Here is an 18,793-nt window from a genome sequence, read left to right as displayed (position 1 = left end):
CAGTCCTCGGATCTTTTCTTCCATCAGCTCTATCAGGCGGCACTTCATGCAGACGAAACTCTTTCCAGGTCCCCCCTCCAGGATCATGTACATACCGCAGCTTCCACATCCCGTCATCTTCATTGTGTCTTCCACTGCTTGGGTCACTCCCACTGCTGCTTCTGTGTCTGTCATTGCCTTCTCACCTAAGCCCTGTTAGTCTGGGAAACAAACCACATCAAAACATCACCCCCCACAGCAAAAACAGACCCCAAATGAGCACCGCAGTACAAACTCCCCTGTTTACAGCTCTGTTTGCTGGCTCCTGTGCAGCTGCAGCTGTCTGCATTGTATTGCATTGCAAACTCCAGAAGGCAGTGTATGTGTGTTGTGGAGCTATAGCAGTGAATACATTAATGGAATCCAACAACATTAGCAGTGCTGAAAGCACTATAAACCATTGAGGACTTGTTTAGCCAGTCACAGCCCTTCATTGGCCACATATTCTCGAACTTCCCATTTTCAAGAGGAAATGCACTTTGCTGTTGAAGTAGTTTGTTTAAGACGCTTGCTGCCCAGTTGCTTCTCCAGGAACATGGGAGGAAGGCACTAGACTATAACTCAGAAAAGCTGGGTTCTGTTCCTGGGTCTTCCATAGACTCCCTGTGTGACCTTGGCCTCTTGGTGCCTCATCTGTAAAATGGGGATAATACTACCCTACCCCCCAAGGAGGACTGTCGAGAGGAGGGAATCATTGTGAGGTGCTCAGATATTACAGTGGGGAAGGCTGCATAATAAATGAATAAGCTGTCAGCCAGATTCATCCTTATGGGTACAAGAGGGTGTGGCTAGTACCACCGGCCTTTGTGTGCAGCTGTGCCTGAAGGGCATGCACCTCTGGGGGAAGTGTGGCTACTGCAGGATTTCTTTAGGCATTGGGCATGGGAAGGACCAGTTTAAATTCAGTCATGGGATCCAGAGGAACCTCCTGGGTGGGTGATGCTGAGGAGAGGCACTTAGTCCATACATCTCCAGGCTGGCATGTTCCTGCCAACTTTAGGGGCTGTGCCTTCTGCTGCTGCTGCCCTGCAGAGCATGTATAGTGGGCAAATTTTACTGCTGCCCTCTGCCACAGACAGACTTACCGTACGCTGGCCTATGATGCTGGTGCAATCCAGGGAGTGAACCAAGCCCAGAGAAATGTAACAAGCTTTTTAAAATTCCTTTAGTGTTGGTAGAAGGTTTCTGGAGTGAAATCCAGTTTATCGGTGGAGTTGGTACAGCATAGATAATGGCCATACAAGCTTCTCCCAACCCACCCCCTGATGTATCTCTACCTAACTCTGGACAGGGCTACCTCTAAGCTGCAAGGACAGCCAAAAAGGGGAACAAACATGGTTTGTGTGTCATGATATGAGGCTGGTCCAAAGCACCTTAAAGTCAATTGGAAGTCTCCCATTGGATCAGGCACGTAGAAACAGGTCCACTGGCAACTGAGATGATCAAACCCATTTCACGTCAGCCACCAATCATCAGAAAAGTGGGAGTTCTTAAATTTCGGTTCAAATAAAGGCGTTTTTTGAAGCTGTGCTCTCACTTCATTGGTGAGTTTGCTTGCATAACACAGCACTTCTGGGATCCCCCTGCACTGAAATTACAGGGTTCCCCATTCATTCACAGTCAAAACACTGGGTCAGAATTATTCATCTTCACTTAACAGGCCCTGTGTCAGAATTGCTTCTTAGCCTCTCTCGAATGCTAGCACAGGAACGCTCAGAGGTACTGATAAACTTACTGAACTGACTAGTGGCCCCTATGACAATGATCTCAGTACTTTGTCTTTCCATCTCCATCTGTTTCCTACCTTAATTATGTTACCTATGAATTCCCTTGCTACTAGGTCTGAGTTACAGCAAAGTTCACATTCATGCAGAGCAAACGAGGGATGGATTGGTTTTGTTTTTCTGTTTGCCATGTCTATAGAAATAACAGAAGCTCTTTTGTGCCATTGGGAACTTGGGGTCACATTAGGGATAAAATGTGAACTCCAGTAGTTGTGGGTTGAATGCAGCACTGTGCTGGGAGAAATCTTTCTCACGAAGGGCCGTTGTGACTCAGGGTTAAGAATTTGCCTTATCTGAGAAATGCCTTTGGAAACTGTACACTTTCGCTGCACGCACTCAGCACAGAAGACTGGATGGTTAGACACATACATTCCAGTATATAAAGTCACACTTGCACATATCCTACCTCTTAGTTTATCATCATCCAAAAGTGAGACATAATGATAAGGAACTAAAAACCCAAAACGAGAGAGACAAAAGAACCAATTTATGCAATAAACTGAAACTGCTGCGGGAGTTCTCTCATGGTGTGAAAATAACACTTTCTATAACCTCAGGGTCATGGTTCAACATATCTGATCATCATTTTTCAACAGTAAAAGTGAAATCAAATTTGTGTGGCATGTAGGCCATTTTGTGGGTAAGAGGCCTAGTTAGTAGGCTACTGGCTGGGTACTCATCCACCATCTCTCTGTCTTGTCTATTTAGATTGTAAGCTCTTTAGTGCAGGGACTTGTGTGTTTGTACAGCTCCTAGCACAATGTGTTCTTAGACTTGGTTGGGCCTTGAGGTGCTATTGTATAATAAGTAATTACAATGATGAGTGACACTGGATACGTCTTCCTAGCTTGACAGTGAACCATAGATAACTAAATTTGGGGCAGGTAGGGGGTCATTTCAGGATGATCAAAAAGTTTTGTTTGGATAAATTCAAACCTTTCATTCTGATTTCAAGCTTTCAAAACTTCTTTTTAAAAAGTTGTATAAAAAAAACAATGTTTTGAAAAGTTGTTTTGAAATGAAAAAAACCGAAATGCTCCATTGCAGAGTGTGTAGAAATAGGATGTCTGGACATGATTGATGTCAAAATGCTTCACTTTGTTTTTGCAAAACAAACTTTTGTCAAAATCAAAACATTTTTGTTTTATATAAAAACAGCATTTTCTATGTTGATGAAAAAATTCCTGCCAATTCTAATCCTGGCCATTTGCGCTCTTTAAAAAAATCCAGGCTGCTTCCCTACGTTAGTCTGGCATTCTGACCAAATTCCAGTTAGGAGGAATTACGCCACGCACCTAAGTTCCTTCTACATTTTCATTTGGCTTCTTCACATCCTATTAGTAACTGTTCTGTAGTGTGGCTGAGCACTGTCTCATTTTATCTCAATAGTGAGTGAAGAGAGAGACCAAAATTCTAGGTATAGGGTTTGGAGAGTGTTAGCTTTCCTCAACATTGGGGAACATTGTTCACCTGAAGATCCTTCAGAAACAGATGGTATTATATGTTCTCTTCTTCCATGTGTTAGAGCAGGTCAACACTACAGCTTAAATCGATCTAACTTGTGTCGCTCAGGGGTGTGAAAAAGCTTCCTGCTGAGATAGCTTCTGCCTCTCACGGAGGTGGAGTAATTAACAAAGAAAGTAATTGTGCAAAGAATGAATGACTGTAAAGCTGGGTGGGCATAGGGAGGCCTTTCCATTGTTCACTGCTGATCAAAACCTGCCGATGTAGCACTTCTAGTGTAGACCTGCCCTTAGTCTTCCCTGCTGATGTTCACTTTAAGGTGTGCTTCTTCTCTGAAAGGGACAGTGAGAAAAGCAAATCTATCCCGTGTGCATTCAGAGCCGGAGCTGCTGACTTCGGCGGCAAAAAGGTTTATTTTACTATACCTTTTTCTTCCTATTGGCCTGCAAAGCCCACATAGCTAAGATGGGGTGAGCTATACACTCTGCACTGCTTCCTGCATCAGCCACACAATTGTTTACTACATTTAAATCTGTTGCATCTGTGCAAGAGCAGTATGAGGTTGCAGAGATGAGGTTGCACAGCTGTCACTGAGGGCTGTGTTTGGCCTGCAGACCCCTCATTATGGTTGATGATACATTAGCTAGAAAGACAGGAGGTTTGAAACTCTGCCCAGGCTGATTTACAGAGCTGAGAAGAAACAGCTTTATACTTGTAGCACGTTTGATACGGAGTATCTCTGACAGTCCATAAACACGGAATCCCACTCTGGCATTTTTAGTGTGCGGAATGGCACCGTGCTTTTAAAGTCTCTAAATGTATACAACAACTGAAGGGTCATTTCTTTGTAGCTTGGCGGCTGATGGTATTGCATTGCACGGCATGCTCTGCCCATTATTTTGTGCCATGGGTAGCCAGCATCTCTACACCTGAGGTGTGTGATCATTAAAGATGACTGTGACTGGACCCTAGGTTCTTGTTCCTGTAGCTTAACTCACGAAATGCAATGCACTACAGTTCAGTACCTTTAATTGTCCCTGCCATACTACGTACAGATTTCAACCCCGCCAGCTGTTCGTTATATTACCTTGATAGATAATACATCAGATGAGGTTCATTTAGGGTGGGTCTATTGTGAGACTAGTCAATCCCAAAGCACAACTGCTCTAACAAAGGAAATTAAGGGTCTCCTACAATCTTGTTCACTTGTATCATTGTTAAAGTGAAAGGATGGATTGCAACAACCCAACAGTGATTTCTGTCAGAAGTTACATTGGTACTTGTCAACATGGTGATATGGGGAGATAAAAGATGGGCACTGCCGTAAGAAAAATATGGTTGGAAGGAGAGAAAAATAGCAGATATACAGGAGTGATTTGTTGGCTGCAAAAATCAAAATGACTTTTCAAGGAATTTATGCCCACTCGAACAAGAAGCTAGTAAGAGATTGGAACCTAGCCCAGCATACAAATTCAATAACCGAACAAAACCCCATAGGGTTTCCAGAGTGTCTGTAACCTCTGGAAAGCCCAGTGTCGTGCATTGTACATTTGAAGAGCCTGATCCAACGTTCCCTATTCACACTGAATTTCCCCTGACATGATTAGGATTTGTGGGTACTCTTATTAAAACAAGGGCTCTTTAAAATGATACATTTACATATCACCCCTCTCCAAAGGGATAACAACATCCCATTGATAGTGTTGTCTTCTATCCTGATGCACTTGAGAAGCTTAGCACACTAAGCTACAGACCCCGGGCTCAATCTTGTGAGGTGCTGACTGAGCATCTCCTAGAAGATACTGAGTACCCTCAACTCCTCTTAGAGTGTGTCTATACTACAAGTAGACACCTGCTACAGCGACAGAAGGGGTTTTTCCATCACTGTAGAAAATCAGCCCCCTCCAGAGGCAGTCACTAGGCCGAGGGAAGAATTCTTAGCTCAGCTTAAGTACATCTCTTAGGGGCATGTGAATTTTTCACACCCCTGAGTGACATAGCTAGGTCCACCTAAATTTTAGATGTAGAACAGGCCTTAGAGGAGTTAATAAGGGTTAAGGATGCTGAAAGTCTCCCTGTGCCTTGCAGAACTGAGTCCTTCTGATGCACCTGGCTTTGGCCACTGTCGGAAGACAGGATACTGGCCTAGTTGGATCATTGGTTTGACCTAGCATGGCCGTTCTTATGTCCCTTGTGCCTAATCCTGAGACACAGTGGACAGCTGCTTCTCCCACTGAAGATGACTTACGAGTGCTCAGCGCATCACGGCAGCTGAGTCGTTAATGTCAGTGGAAGTTGGTGACTAAGCACTTCTTTGAATCAGGCCCTGCCCCAGAATCACTGTATCTCTCCCTGAAAGAATGGCATGGATCGGAGGACATGTGGTAAGGGCTTGGCAGCAGCAATTCATAATGATCTAGGAGAGGAACTGAAGAACAACCATCTCCAGCTAACACTTCAGGCGGATTTAGGTAGGTAGGATGCAATTGCTCATGATGGAATATGGCCAGGTCTTTAGGGTGGTCCCAGCTATCCCTTCAGGTCCTGTCTTGACAGGTTCCCCACTAGGTTACAACAGAGCCAGCTCACGCAGCATCAGCTGAGTTAGCCTGCATCTAAATGGGCCTTTTCAGTCATGTGACGGTAATTCAGTTGTGCTCCCATGGTGGATAAACACACCTTTTCTGCAAGTGAAGACCTATCCTCAGGGTCATGGGAGGGTCAGAACTTTGGCTGGTGTAAACTGCAGGCTCACTGAAGTCAGAGAGTCTGCGACCCTGGCCAAGAACCTTGAATGACCCTGGGTATTATGTGCCCTCCGAAAGCTGGGTTTCAGACTGTGTCCTGGGCACGTTACAGGGCAGGGGTGGCCGAACTGCCGCTCATGAGCCACGTGCGGCTCTCTTACAGTTAAAGTGCAGTTTGCAGAGTCCCCAACCCCATTCTCCAGTTACCAGATGGGGGGAAGGAGGTGGCCTTGGGGCTTCTGCCAGAGATGACTGGTGCATGCTGGGGGGGCATAATTTAAATATAAAGCCCCCCCAAAGCTTGAGTCGTGCCCCCCTTACCCTCAGTGGCCCCTCGCTGCAACTCCCAGGTGTTTGGAAGGCATGAGATGCGCTGTCCTGAGATGGGGGGTTCCACGACTACCACTCCCAAGAGAAGGAGGCGGGTGGTGGTGGTCGGGGACTCTCTACTCCGGGGGACTGAGTCATCTATCTGCCGCCCTGACCGGAAAAACCAAGAAGTCTGCTGCTTGCCAGGGGCTAAGATTCGCAATGTGATGGAGAGACTGCCAAGACTCATCAAGCCCTCGGATCGCTACCCCTTCCTGCTTCTCCACGTGGGTACCAATGATACTGCCAAGAATGACCTTGAGCGGATCACTGCGGACTACGTGGCTCTGGGAAGAAGGATAAAGGAGTTTGAGGCGCAAGTGGTGTTCTCGTCCATCCTCCCCGTGGAAGGAAAAGGCCTGGGTAGGGACCGTCGAATCGTGGAAGTCAACGAATGGCTACGCAGGTGGTGTCGGAGAGAAGGCTTTGGATTCTTTGACCATGGGATGGTGTTCCATGAAGGAGGAGTGCTGGGCAGAGACAGGCTCCACCTTACGAAGAGAGGGAAGAGCATCTTTGCAAGCAGGCTGGCTAACCTAGTGAGGAGGGCTTTAAACTAGGTTCACCGGGGGAAGGAGACCAAAGCCCTGAGGTAAGTGGGAAAACGGGATACCGGGTGGAAGCACAGGCAGGAACGTATGGGAGGGGAGGGCTCCTGCCTCATACTGAGAATGAGGGGTGATCAGCAGGTTATCTCAAGTGCTTATATACGAATGCACAAAGCCTTGGAAACAAGAACTGGAGGTCCCTGGTGATGTCAAGGAATTATGACGTGATTGGAATAACAGAGACTTGGTGGGATAACTCACATGACTGGAGTACTGTCATGGATGGTTATAAACTGTTCAGGAAGGACAAGCAGGGCAGAAAAGGTGGGGGAGTAGCACTGTATGTAAGGGAGCAGTATGACTGCTCAGAGCTCCGGTACGAAACTGCAGAAAAACCTGAGTGTCTCTGGATTAAGTTTAGAAGTGTGAGCAACAGGAGTGATGTAGTGGTGGGAGTCTGCTATAGACCACTGGACCAGGGGGATGAGGTGGATGAGGCTTTCTTCCGGCAGCTCGCGGAAGCTACTATATCGCATGCCCTGGTTCTCATGGGTGACTTTAATTTTCCTGATATCTGCTGGGAGAGTAATACAGCGGTGCATAGACAATCCAGGAAGTTTTTGGAAAGCGTAGGGGACAATTTCCTGGTGCAAGTGCTAGAGGAGCCAACTGGAGGGGAGCTTTTCTTGGCCTGCTGCTTACAAACCGGGAAGAATTAGTAGGGGAAGCAAAAGTGGATGGGAATCTGGGAGGCAGTGACCATGAGTTGGTTGAGTTCAGGATCCTGACACAGGGAAGAAAGGTAAACAGCAGGATACGTACCCTGGACTTCAGGAAAGCAGACTTCGACTCCCTCAGGGAACGGATGTGTAGGATCCCCTGGGGGACTAACATGAAGGGGAAAGGAGTCCAGGAGAGCTGGCTGTATTTCAAGGAATCCCTGTTGAGGTTACAGGGACAAACCATCCCGATGTGTCGAAAGAATAGTAAATATGGCAGGTGACCAGCTTGGCTTAACAGTGAAATCCTAGCGGATCTTAAGCATAAAAAAGAAGCTTACAAGAAGTGGAAGGTTGGACATATGACCAGGGAAGAGTATAAAAATATTGCTCGGGCATGTAGAAGTGAAATTAGGAGGGCCAAATCGCACCTGGAGCTGCAGCTAGCAAGAGATGTCAAGAGTAACAAGAAGGGTTTCTTCAGGTATGTTGGCAACAAGAAGAAAGTCAAGGAAAGTGTGGGCCCCTTAATGAATGAGGGAGGCAACCTAGTGACAGAGCATGTGGAAAAAGCTAATGTACTCGATGCTTTTTTTGCCTCTGTCTTCACGAACAAGGTCAGCTCCCAGACTGCTGCGCTGGACATCACAACATGGGGAATAGATGGCCAGCCCTCTGTGGAGAAAGAGGTGGTTAGGGACTATTTAGAAAAGCTGGACGTGCACAAGTCCATGGGGCCGGACGAGTTGCATCCGAGAGTGCTGAAGGAATTGGCGGCTGTGATTGCAGAGCCATTGGCCATTATCTTTGAAAACTCATGGCGAACGGAGGAAGTCCCGGATGACTGGAAAAAGGCTAATGTAGTGCCAATCTTTAAAAAAGGGAAGAAGGAGGATCCTGGGAACTACAGGCCAGTCAGCCTCACTTCAGTCCCTGGAAAAATCATGGAGCAGGTCCTCAAAGAATCAATCCTGAAGCACTTACATGAGAGGAAAGTGATCAGGAACAGTCAGCATGGATTCACCAAGGGAAGGTCATGCCTGACTAATCTAATCGCCTTCTATGATGAGATTACTGGTTCTGTGGATGAAGGGAAAGCAATGGATGTATTGTATCTTGACTTTAGCAAAGCTTTTGACACAGTCTCCCACAGTATTCTTGTCAGCAAGTTAAAGAAGTATGGGCTGGATGAATGCACTATAAGGTGGGTAGAAAGTTGGCTAGATTGTCGAGCTCAACGGGTAGTGATCAATGGCTCCATGTCTAGTTGGCAGCCGGTATCAAGTGGAGTGCCCCAAGGGTCGGTCCTGGGGCCGGTTTTGTTCAATATCTTCATAAATGATCTGGAGGATGGTGTGGATTGCACTCTCAGCAAATTTGCGGATGATACTAAACTGGGAGGAGTGGTAGATACGCTGGAGGGCAGGGCTAGGATACAGAGGGACCTAGACAAATTGGAGGATTGGGCCAAAAGAAATCTGATGAGGTTCAATAAGGAAAAGTGCAGGGTCCTGCACTTAGGATGGAAGAACCCAATGCACCGCTACAGACTAGGGACCGAATGGCTAGGCAGCAGTTCTGCGGAAAAGGACCTAGAGGTGACAGTGGACATTTGCTGGATATGAGTCAGCAGTGTGCCCTTGTTGCCAAGAAGGCCAATGGCATTTTGGGATGTATAAGTAGGGGCATAGCGAGCAGATCGAGGGACGTGATCGTCCCCCTCTATTCGACGTTGGTGAGGCCTCACCTAGAGTACTGTGTCCAGTTTTGGGCCCCACACTACAAGAAGCATGTGGATAAATTGGAAAGAGTCCAGCGAAGGGCAACCAAAATTATTAGGTTTCAGAGTAACAGCTGTGTTAGTCTGTATTCGCAAAAAGAAAAGGAGTACTTGTGGCACCTTAGAGACTAACCAATTTATTTGAGCATGAGCTTTCGTGAGCTACAGCTCACTTCATCGGATGCATACCGTGGAAACTGCAGCAGACTTTATATATACACAGAGAATATGAAACAATACCTCTTCCCACCCCACTGTCCTGCTGGTAATAGCTTATCTAAAGTGATCATCAGGTGGGCCATTTCCAGCACAAATCCAGGTTTTCTCACCCTCCACCCCCCCACACAAATTCACTCTCCTGCTGGTGATAGCCCATCCAAAGTGACAACTCTTTACACAATGTGCATGATAAACAAGTTGGGCTATTTCCTGCACAAATCCAGGTTTTCTCACATCCCCCCCACCCCCATACACATACAAACTCACTCTCCTGCTGGTAATAGCTCATCCAAACTGACCACTCTCCAAGTTTAAATCCAAGTTAAACCAGAACATCTGGGGGGGGGTAGGAAAAAACAAGAGGAAACAGGCTACCTTGCATAATGACTTAGCCACTCCCAGTCTCTATTTAAGCCTAAAGTAATAGTATCCAATTTGCAAATGAATTCCAATTCAGCAGTTTCTCGCTGGAGTCTGGATTTGAAGGTTTTTTGTTGTAATATCGCAACTTTCATGTCTGTAATCGCGTGACCAGAGAGATTGAAGTGTTCTCCGAATGGTAGTGAATTTGTGGGGGGGGGGGGGGGGTGGAGGGTGAGAAAACCTGGATTTGTGCTGGAAATGGCCCACCTGATGATCACTTTAGATAAGCTATTACCAGCAGGACAGTGGGGTGGGAAGAGGTATTGTTTCATATTCTCTGTGTATATATAAAGTCTGCTGCAGTTTCCACGGTATGCATCCGATGAAGTGAGCTGTAGCTCACGAAAGCTCATGCTCAAATAAATTGGTTAGTCTCTAAGGTGCCACAAGTACTCCTTTTCTTTTTGCAAAATGATTAGGGGTCTGGAACACATGATTTATGAGGAGAGGCTGAGAGAACTGGGATTGTTTAGTCTGCAGAAGAGAAGAATGAGGGGGGATTTGATAGCTGCTTTCAACTACCTGAGAGGTGGTTCCAGAGAGGATGGTTCTAGACTATTCTCAGTGGTGGAAGAGGACAGGACAAGGAGTAATGGTCTCAAGTTGCAGTGGGGGAGGTTTAGGTTGGATATTAGGAAAAACTTTTTCACTAGGAGAGTGGTGAAACACTGGAATGCGTTGCCTAGGGAGGTGGTGGAATCTCCTTCCTTAGAAGTTTTTAAGGTCAGGCTTGACAAACCCCTGGCTGGGATGATTTAATTGGGGATGGGTCCTGCTTTTGAGCAGGTGGTTGGACTAGATGACCTCCTGAGGTCCCTTCCAACCCTGATATTCTATGATTCTATGATTCTCTTCTCCCCCCTCCTGGCCCCTGATTTGAAAGTATCTTCTTTCTCCATTGGTCCTTTTGGTCAGGTGCCTACCAGGTCATTTGAGCTTCTTAACCCCTTACAGGTAAGGAGGAATTCTAGGCTACCCTTAGCTGTATGGTTATGACAGGACTGAAGCCCTGAGGCCCTCCTTCCTGAAAGGCTAAAGCCCCAAGCCCCAGCAGGCACCTCCTATGGGACTGAAGCCCCAAGCCCCAGCAGGTGCCCCTCAGCTCTAGAACTTCTGAAGATTGTCGTATATGGCTCGGAGGGCCAGTAAGTTTGGCCACCCCTGATCTAGTGAAACAAATACAAACTAAAAGGTTTTTTTTAAAACATTCTGGGTTAAAATGTCTCTCTTTTTTTTCTTTTAATGGGCACAGCATTTTCAGACCACAGACAGGGTCCCCCTGGTTTGGGGTGAAGTTTCACAGGGAAAGAGGCATTGCCAGACTGGATCAGACCTGGCGTCCATCTACTCTAGTAGATGTCTGTCTGTCTCTCACAGTGGCCAGTATCAGATGCCTCAGAGGAAGGTGCAAGAAATGGCAGAGGAAGCAGAATGGAAAAATCTGCCTCCTCTGTAAATCTTTCTTATTCTAACCATCAGTGGTTAGAGATTGTTTTAAAATCTGAAGCACAAAGTTTTATCACCATTCCTACCCCCTTCTAAGCATTATGATGTCTCTGGATGTCTTTATTGTTCATACAAACGTCCAATCGTTCTTTGAATCTTGCTGAGTTCTTGGCTTCCTGCACAATCCTGGTTGGTTCTGTTATCAGAACCAATGTATTCATTATCCAAAGATAACTAACTGCATAAGGGACGAGATTCTCAGATGGTGTAAATCAGGATAGCTTCACTTAAGTCAGCGGACCTGCATCTTGTGTAATCATTTACACCATGTAAAATGCTAACATATCAGAATGGATGCAAAGTGCAGACCAAAGACTCTCCTATTTCTCTTGCATTATCTCCCAATAATTGGTGACTAGTCTGAGTCCTGTAAGAATGCTAAGAATTGGGCAGAGCCAAAGGATTTGTTTCCTACTAGTTTTTAATTGAATCAAATATGTTTTTCCAAATATTTTGCAGTATGTTATTTTGGGGGTGGGATTATTGTTGGAGGGCAGGGTTGTTTAGTTTAGTTTAGTTTGGGAATTGAAAGGACAGCTTGAATGATTCATGAGGGGACAAATAAGGTATTTTTGTTGCTGGAGGCTTAGTAATAGAAATAACAAAGAATGTGCAATGATTTTTCTTACTGGATATTTTCTGTCAAAACAGAACGCATTTCTGGGGAGAAATGCAATCATGTCATTTTACAAATCTGGCTCATTGAAGTACAGAGCTAGAGTGCTGACACCGTGAATGGGATAAAGGACAGTGATGGGTGGATGTCAAAAGGCAGTAGAGTCTAGCCAGAATAAGCGCACAGAAGCTTGTATAATTATTCAAAGCAGCATCCAAACTCTCTTAAGCTCTTGGGTCAGGAGACTTGGGCTGCAAATCTTATTAATAGAACAGGCTCTCTTCCAAAATTTTGAGCAGAGCTGGTCAGAAGATGTGGGGGAGGGTTTAATTATTTTCTATGAAAAGTTTAGAAGAAAATACAAATATTATATTTTCATCAAAATGTTTTGGGTTTTCATCAAAAGCCCTTTCCCTTTCCTATACTGACTCCTAAGAAGTCCCAATAATTTCATGTTTGGGAGTCTGAGGTACAAGTTTATAGCCTTTGTTCTTAACAAACATATAGCACTCAAAGACTTTTCCGAGCATTCATTTGGCTGACTGCATGGAGAAGCCCATTCTTAAGGATTAATTAAATACATTTCATTTGAACAACTTATTTGTAGTAGGAAGAAGAACCCTTACCCTGGCTTTTTTTAATTGTTGAAGTGTCCACAAAGTTCACTGCCACCCCTACAGAATCATTGGCTGACTTCCCTCCTTTGGCCTCCCCGCCCCCCGTCTCTCTCATCTTTCTGGAATATTACACCAGGTGTCATTTATCCCCATTTTTAATGTGAGAGCCACAGACTTCAGACCACGACGTTACTTTCACTGCAGGTTCTATTGCATGTTGGCAGCTTGCTGGCATTCTTTCAAACTGTTTAGCATGGAAAAATCCCCAGAGTGGGGAAGTGCAGTGAGCGACGTTCAATAATTGCGCCATAATTGTCACCCATGTTCTCCCCCCACTTAACAGTCAGCGCTACCACTGACAAGCATCGACACACAAATCAACTTCTAGGCCATTAGTGGTGCGTGATGTACAGTGGTGACAGTCTGGGCTGCATTATCCCCTCTCTTAAACACCAATGCTAAATCAGTCACTGGGCTCCCAGGTCTCAGTCCACCCAGTAGTTGAAGGCAGAGAACCTCTGGATTAAATCCTTTTAATAAAAAATATTCAAGTATCCATTCACACACAGCACTTGATTGATTGTCTGACTTATAAAACACTCCCCACCACTGTACGTGGACAAAATGTTAACCTCGCCCAACACTTTTTGCTAATGAGAGACTAGGACCAACATTTTGAAACCTTGATACCTAATGTTAGGCTTCCAAATCAGTATTTAGGATCGCTAATATAAATGGCCTGATTTTCAGAAGCACCGAGCATCCAAAATCCCACTGAAGTTAATGGGAGCTGCAAGAGCTCTGCCTTAAGCCAATAAATATATTTCATACCGAGGCTCCAAAGCATTATACTAGTCATTTTTATTTTATTATGCCACAGAGCATTCATCTATCTTTGTCCCCAGCCATGGAACATTCCACCTGTAAGTCAGTACAAGACTAGCTTTCCTGCCTGCCCCTGTATTTATGGAAGGATGGAGCCATTTCTAGTGGAGTGAATTAATTTAGGGTGGGTTGGAGAAAAATCCTACAATGGCAGATATCAGTGGGGCGGGGGGGAGGGGTGAAGGCAGTCAACAGTGTAGTGTTTAAGGGGTTAATCGTTCTTAATAGTCTACAAGTAGGATGCTGCTGTCATCTAGTGACTATTGATCTGTTATTTGATGGAGATAGCAGAGAAGAGCCCAAAGCAGGATAAGGAAAGGCAGACAAGGAAGGAAAGAGGAGACAATAAAGAGAGATCTGTGACTCTCTGGAAAATTTATATTGTCCCCTTAAAAAAACAAAGTAAGGGAGTTACATTTTGTTTGAACATAGGGCAAATTGCCCAAAGCAGAACAGCAGCTTGAGTTTTCTCATATGTCTTCATAAGTGTGTTGCTTGACTGGCCTTTTCAACAAGTAACATGCAACAGAATTTTTATGTGTTCTCTTGCTCTCTATGAGTATAATATCCAAAGGGATTAGTCACTGGAGTTTCCATATGGTTTCATCAGTGCATTGTCTCTTTTGGTGTCAGCCTCTTTGTCAGTTCTCTCTATTGCTGTTGTTTTAAACATTTTTGTGTAGACTTGTTTGATGTCTTGGTAAGCAAAGGGGCCAATCAGTGTTCATCTGCTTTCTTTGTACGCCTTCATCCAGAGCCTCAGATCAATCTCTTGTTCATTGGCATTGTCTGCGGTATTCTCAGAGAGCAGGATGTCTTATCTGCCTTCATTATCGTATCACAGCGGCAGAACGGCTGAGGGGAACTGGAGAAGAATTTAATTCCCTTCTTCACACACACACAGGCTATGTCTACACTGGCAATTGAGTGACAAAACTTTGGTCATTCAGAGGTGCTAACCCACTCCCGCAATTGTCAGTGTGAACACCACGTTGTCGGGAGGAGCGCTCTCCTGTCAACAACGCAAACACCACTCATTGGGGGTGGAAGTATTTTGTCACCAAAAGGGCCTACAAACGGTGGCTACACTGCCCAACTTTTAGCGACACGGCTATGTCGACACGACTGTGTCGCTAAAAGCTGTGTAGTGTAGATATAGCCATAGTCTCTCTCACACACACACACAGAGCCATCATCAGGTGGCACGCTGGTGATTTGGGCTTGTATATGGTACGTGCCTCTGTCACGCTGTGTCACCAAATACAGCTCTCTAGAATGAAGAGCTCATGCTCTTTGATCTTACAGAGCCAGGTTTTCCAAAGAATGCAGGGCCTGCATTTCAAGGGATCTGAACCCACAACGGAGACAGATTTGCAAACAAGCAGCTTCCAGCAGCTTGCCATAGTGACACACTGATGGCCCAAGTTGCAAAAGAGCCCAGTAAAAATGTGGGCTCTTCTTTTGGTGCCTAAAGGGGAGCTTCGTTTTGAAGACAAGGCCATGGAGACAAAGCAAAATATTTCCAAACTCCAAGGAGAGAGCGCTAATCTAGAGGAAGCGGTGAGGGTGAATCCAATCAGAGATGCTCCTCACAGCAATACATAACTCCACTTTCTCGCATTTGAACTTTATGAATGCAAATCATGTTTTTTTTTTAAAAAAGGAAACAGCATGTAAAACTGCCCTTGTTCTTTCTCCTCCTTTCCCTTCACTTTATCCTGTCAGCACTGCATATATCAAACTAGAGCTCTGAGTTTTAACTAGGCTTTACTGTTTCATTCTGCTTCATGAATTTTTCAGTGTTTACACTTATGCTTAATATAATAAGATTGATAGTGCAGCTGCCTGATAGATTCTCATCCAGGCTCCTCAGCTACAGAGATGTTTGTTCCTTCTCCCTAATTTTCTGTGGTATCCAAAAGTTCATTTTTACCTTTCACACACTTTACGCTGGTCTCATCTTTCAAATACCCATCTTCTGAAATAATATAGCCAAGATAACAACATTTACCCACTGGATTTTTTTGGTTAGTGCTCAGCCTGATGTCTAAACTATTGCAGCCTGTTGGCTTTATTTCTGGATACCAGCTATGTGAATCAAGTTGACTTGGCTAGCCATGAGCTGCTGCTTGGGAGAGCCCTGAAAATCATTGGTACCAATGAGGTGTGAGTACCACATTCCTCCAATAGGGGAAGTTGGTGCCACCCATATTCTCAAAGTCCTTGTAACTTTTCACTCTCTAGAGCAACAGAGATTAAGAGGAGGTCGAAAAGAGGTGTGCCAAATGAAGGATTTATTACCCAATGTATTGGATGCACTTCTTCAACCAGCCCCACCATGCCACAACGAGGGTCAATTAAACTGACCAGCAGATAAATTAAAATAATAGATAAAAGAGAATAACTCTTTTATGCAGCCTGCGTTGACTTTGCTGCCATGGGAAATCAATGAGACAAATAGTTGAGTGGGATTAAAGAGAGGAGCAGGATGTTCACATAATCAAAATCCAGAATAAGCAGTAGGCAGGATATTAGGAGCGGAGTTTCAGAAAATAGTGGCCCTCAAGCTTTAAGGAACATTGTATAGGTTGTAACTAAAAAGGCAATGGGATGAAACTGACTGAGCAAAAGTAAATAGATGCTGAACATCAATTAGATTTGTTAGAATGTGGACTATCTCAGATGGAAATGCTACAAGCCTTATTGCCTGAATTATTTAAAACCAGATAAAATGCTGGACAAAATATCATTGGGTACAATCTTGCATTGTGATGGAGGTGGGTCTTCTCCAATATGATGTAGCGCGGTCTCTTCCCTCTCTCACTTCTATGATCTCAAGCCAATCAGAAATTTTAATGCTCTGTATTCCCACTGTAATGGCAACAAAATCAACACACATCATAACCACCACTGAAACATCCATGCGGACCCAGCCCTGGAGTCAGCAAGGTTACTTAAGCATGTACCTAACACTAAGGATGTTGGGAATCTCATTTACATCAATGGGACTACCCATTTTGCTTAACATGAGGCACATCCTTAAGTAAAATCTAGAATCGGGGCCCTACTGCTTGCAAGTTTTGGGTGGCTACTTTTTGAAAGATGCTTACAATTTTTGCATAGTCGGTCTCTACTGCGAGTTATATTAAAGAGGCACAGATGCAGTCTTTGGGCTTGGGAGCTATTCAGTCATTTGTGCATCAAACGAAACTCACCTTCTTGCCAGCAACACACCTGCTCCACTCTATCTATCTGTTTCTTGGAGCCTGTAGTATTAATTTTGCTGCTATTTGCCTGATCTAGCAGTTTTCACCTATTTTATCCATCCTCTGGTTTAAATGAAAAAGCATTTTACTTATAAAAAAAAACCCCTAATTTAGTAGTTTTGTTTGTTTTAATGCCATAGGAGCCTCAAAAACCTTCCAAGGGAGGAAGGGTGGGCTTCACTGCTTGAATGAGAGCAAAAAGCAAATGGAAAATCCAGGCTAAATACACAGGACCATTGTTTGTTCACCAGAGCAGACATTTGCACATGCAAATAGGGTCAGATGCAAATAGCTGTGCAAGCAATTTTTGAAGCTGCAAAATCAGCACTAGACTGTCACTGGCCCATTTATAGGTCTGAGGAAGGAGTGCAACGAGTCTTCCTCTTGCATATCCCCATATAATTTGGGTCCCTTCAGTTAAGTGGCCTTGCTCATGGTCACCCAGCAGGTCTCCTGAATGCTAGTCTGATGCCCAATCCATTAGAGAGTACTGCCTCTCCAGTGCGTAGCTCACATGAGTGCTACCAGGGCACATAATGAATGCGAATAAAGTGCATTGCAATCTTCTGATAAATTTCATCATGCACTTGCACCTTTTATGAATATGCAGCTTTAAAAAATAAACTACCAGATTGAAACAGTGGAAAGGGTTTAATTGCATTTTGCATGCAAGCATTTATTCCTGCCATGGGGCAATGTAAAAGCAGCTAAGATGTTACTTCTTAAAGGCTGTATCTGAGTGATATTTTCTAGTACGTCTGAGGATAACTGAGTCTGTCACCTGTTATTAATCAGACCACCGGGTAAATATTTTGACAACATGTCATGCAGGAGCAATGAAAAAATAAAAGGTTACTATCCTGACTCCTTCTTGTTACCGCTGTTAATGATGGCATCCTAGGGCCTCATCTGGTACTTTAGATCTCCAAATATTTACTTTGTTCGCTGGAGACTGTGGCAGAAGAAGGCTCAGCTATAACAATGGAAGGCATGCAGACGAGAAATGCTGGAAAGAAGCTGAGTGGAAGTTTTCAAACTGATTGCTGCTTTAGAAGATCTGCACTTACTTGAGCCTTTTCATTTTTCCCGCCCCCCAGGGTGAATTCAATTGAATAACAGAGGGATCTTGTGGAAGAAAAAGGGACTCCTTTCTTGAAGCATAGATGGAATTGGAAGGTTTGGAAGGTGTTTGTTAGGCCCCTGTCCTGCTATGCCAGGCAGGGACTATGTTTACCTGTACGTAGAGCTGAAAGGGAAAGGATTTTCCTGCTCTTGGAAAAACTTCGAGATTCTGGGGGGGAGAAATCCCCTCCCAAACCGAGATAAAAAGTTGAAGTTGGGACAATTTTTGCAAATCAATAATCCAGAAAAAAACAATTTGGGCTGATCAATGTTTGAATTCCTATAGCTAGCTTCAATTTTAATCCAAAAGTCATTTCAAACATACTGAACTTTTCATGTTGACAATTTAGAAAACGTGTTGCAGAAACATTTCCAAAGGACAAATTCATCAAAATTGACGCTTTACTGCAAACAGTTTTGGTTTCACTGAATCAGCATTTTCCAAGGACAAAAATGGTTTTCTTGAAAAATGCCTGATCTGCTCTATCTGTATGTTTGTGCAGTGCTTAACACAATGGAGTCCTAATGAGGGTCTCTGAGCGCTAGCCTGAGATAAATATGAAATAATGATAATAACCGGTCCTTGTAGTACTGTCTGCCAAGTGTATCCGTGGGGTACTAGGACATTATAGAGTATAAAGTTCAAATATGTAGCAGGGTTTGGTGTTGCAGTTTCATCGCCTGTTAAA

The sequence above is a fragment of the Lepidochelys kempii genome, chromosome 7 (assembly GCF_965140265.1).
Source record: "Lepidochelys kempii isolate rLepKem1 chromosome 7, rLepKem1.hap2, whole genome shotgun sequence".
NCBI lineage: Eukaryota > Metazoa > Chordata > Testudines > Cheloniidae > Lepidochelys > Lepidochelys kempii.
Note: the sequence above shows the minus strand (reverse complement) of the source record.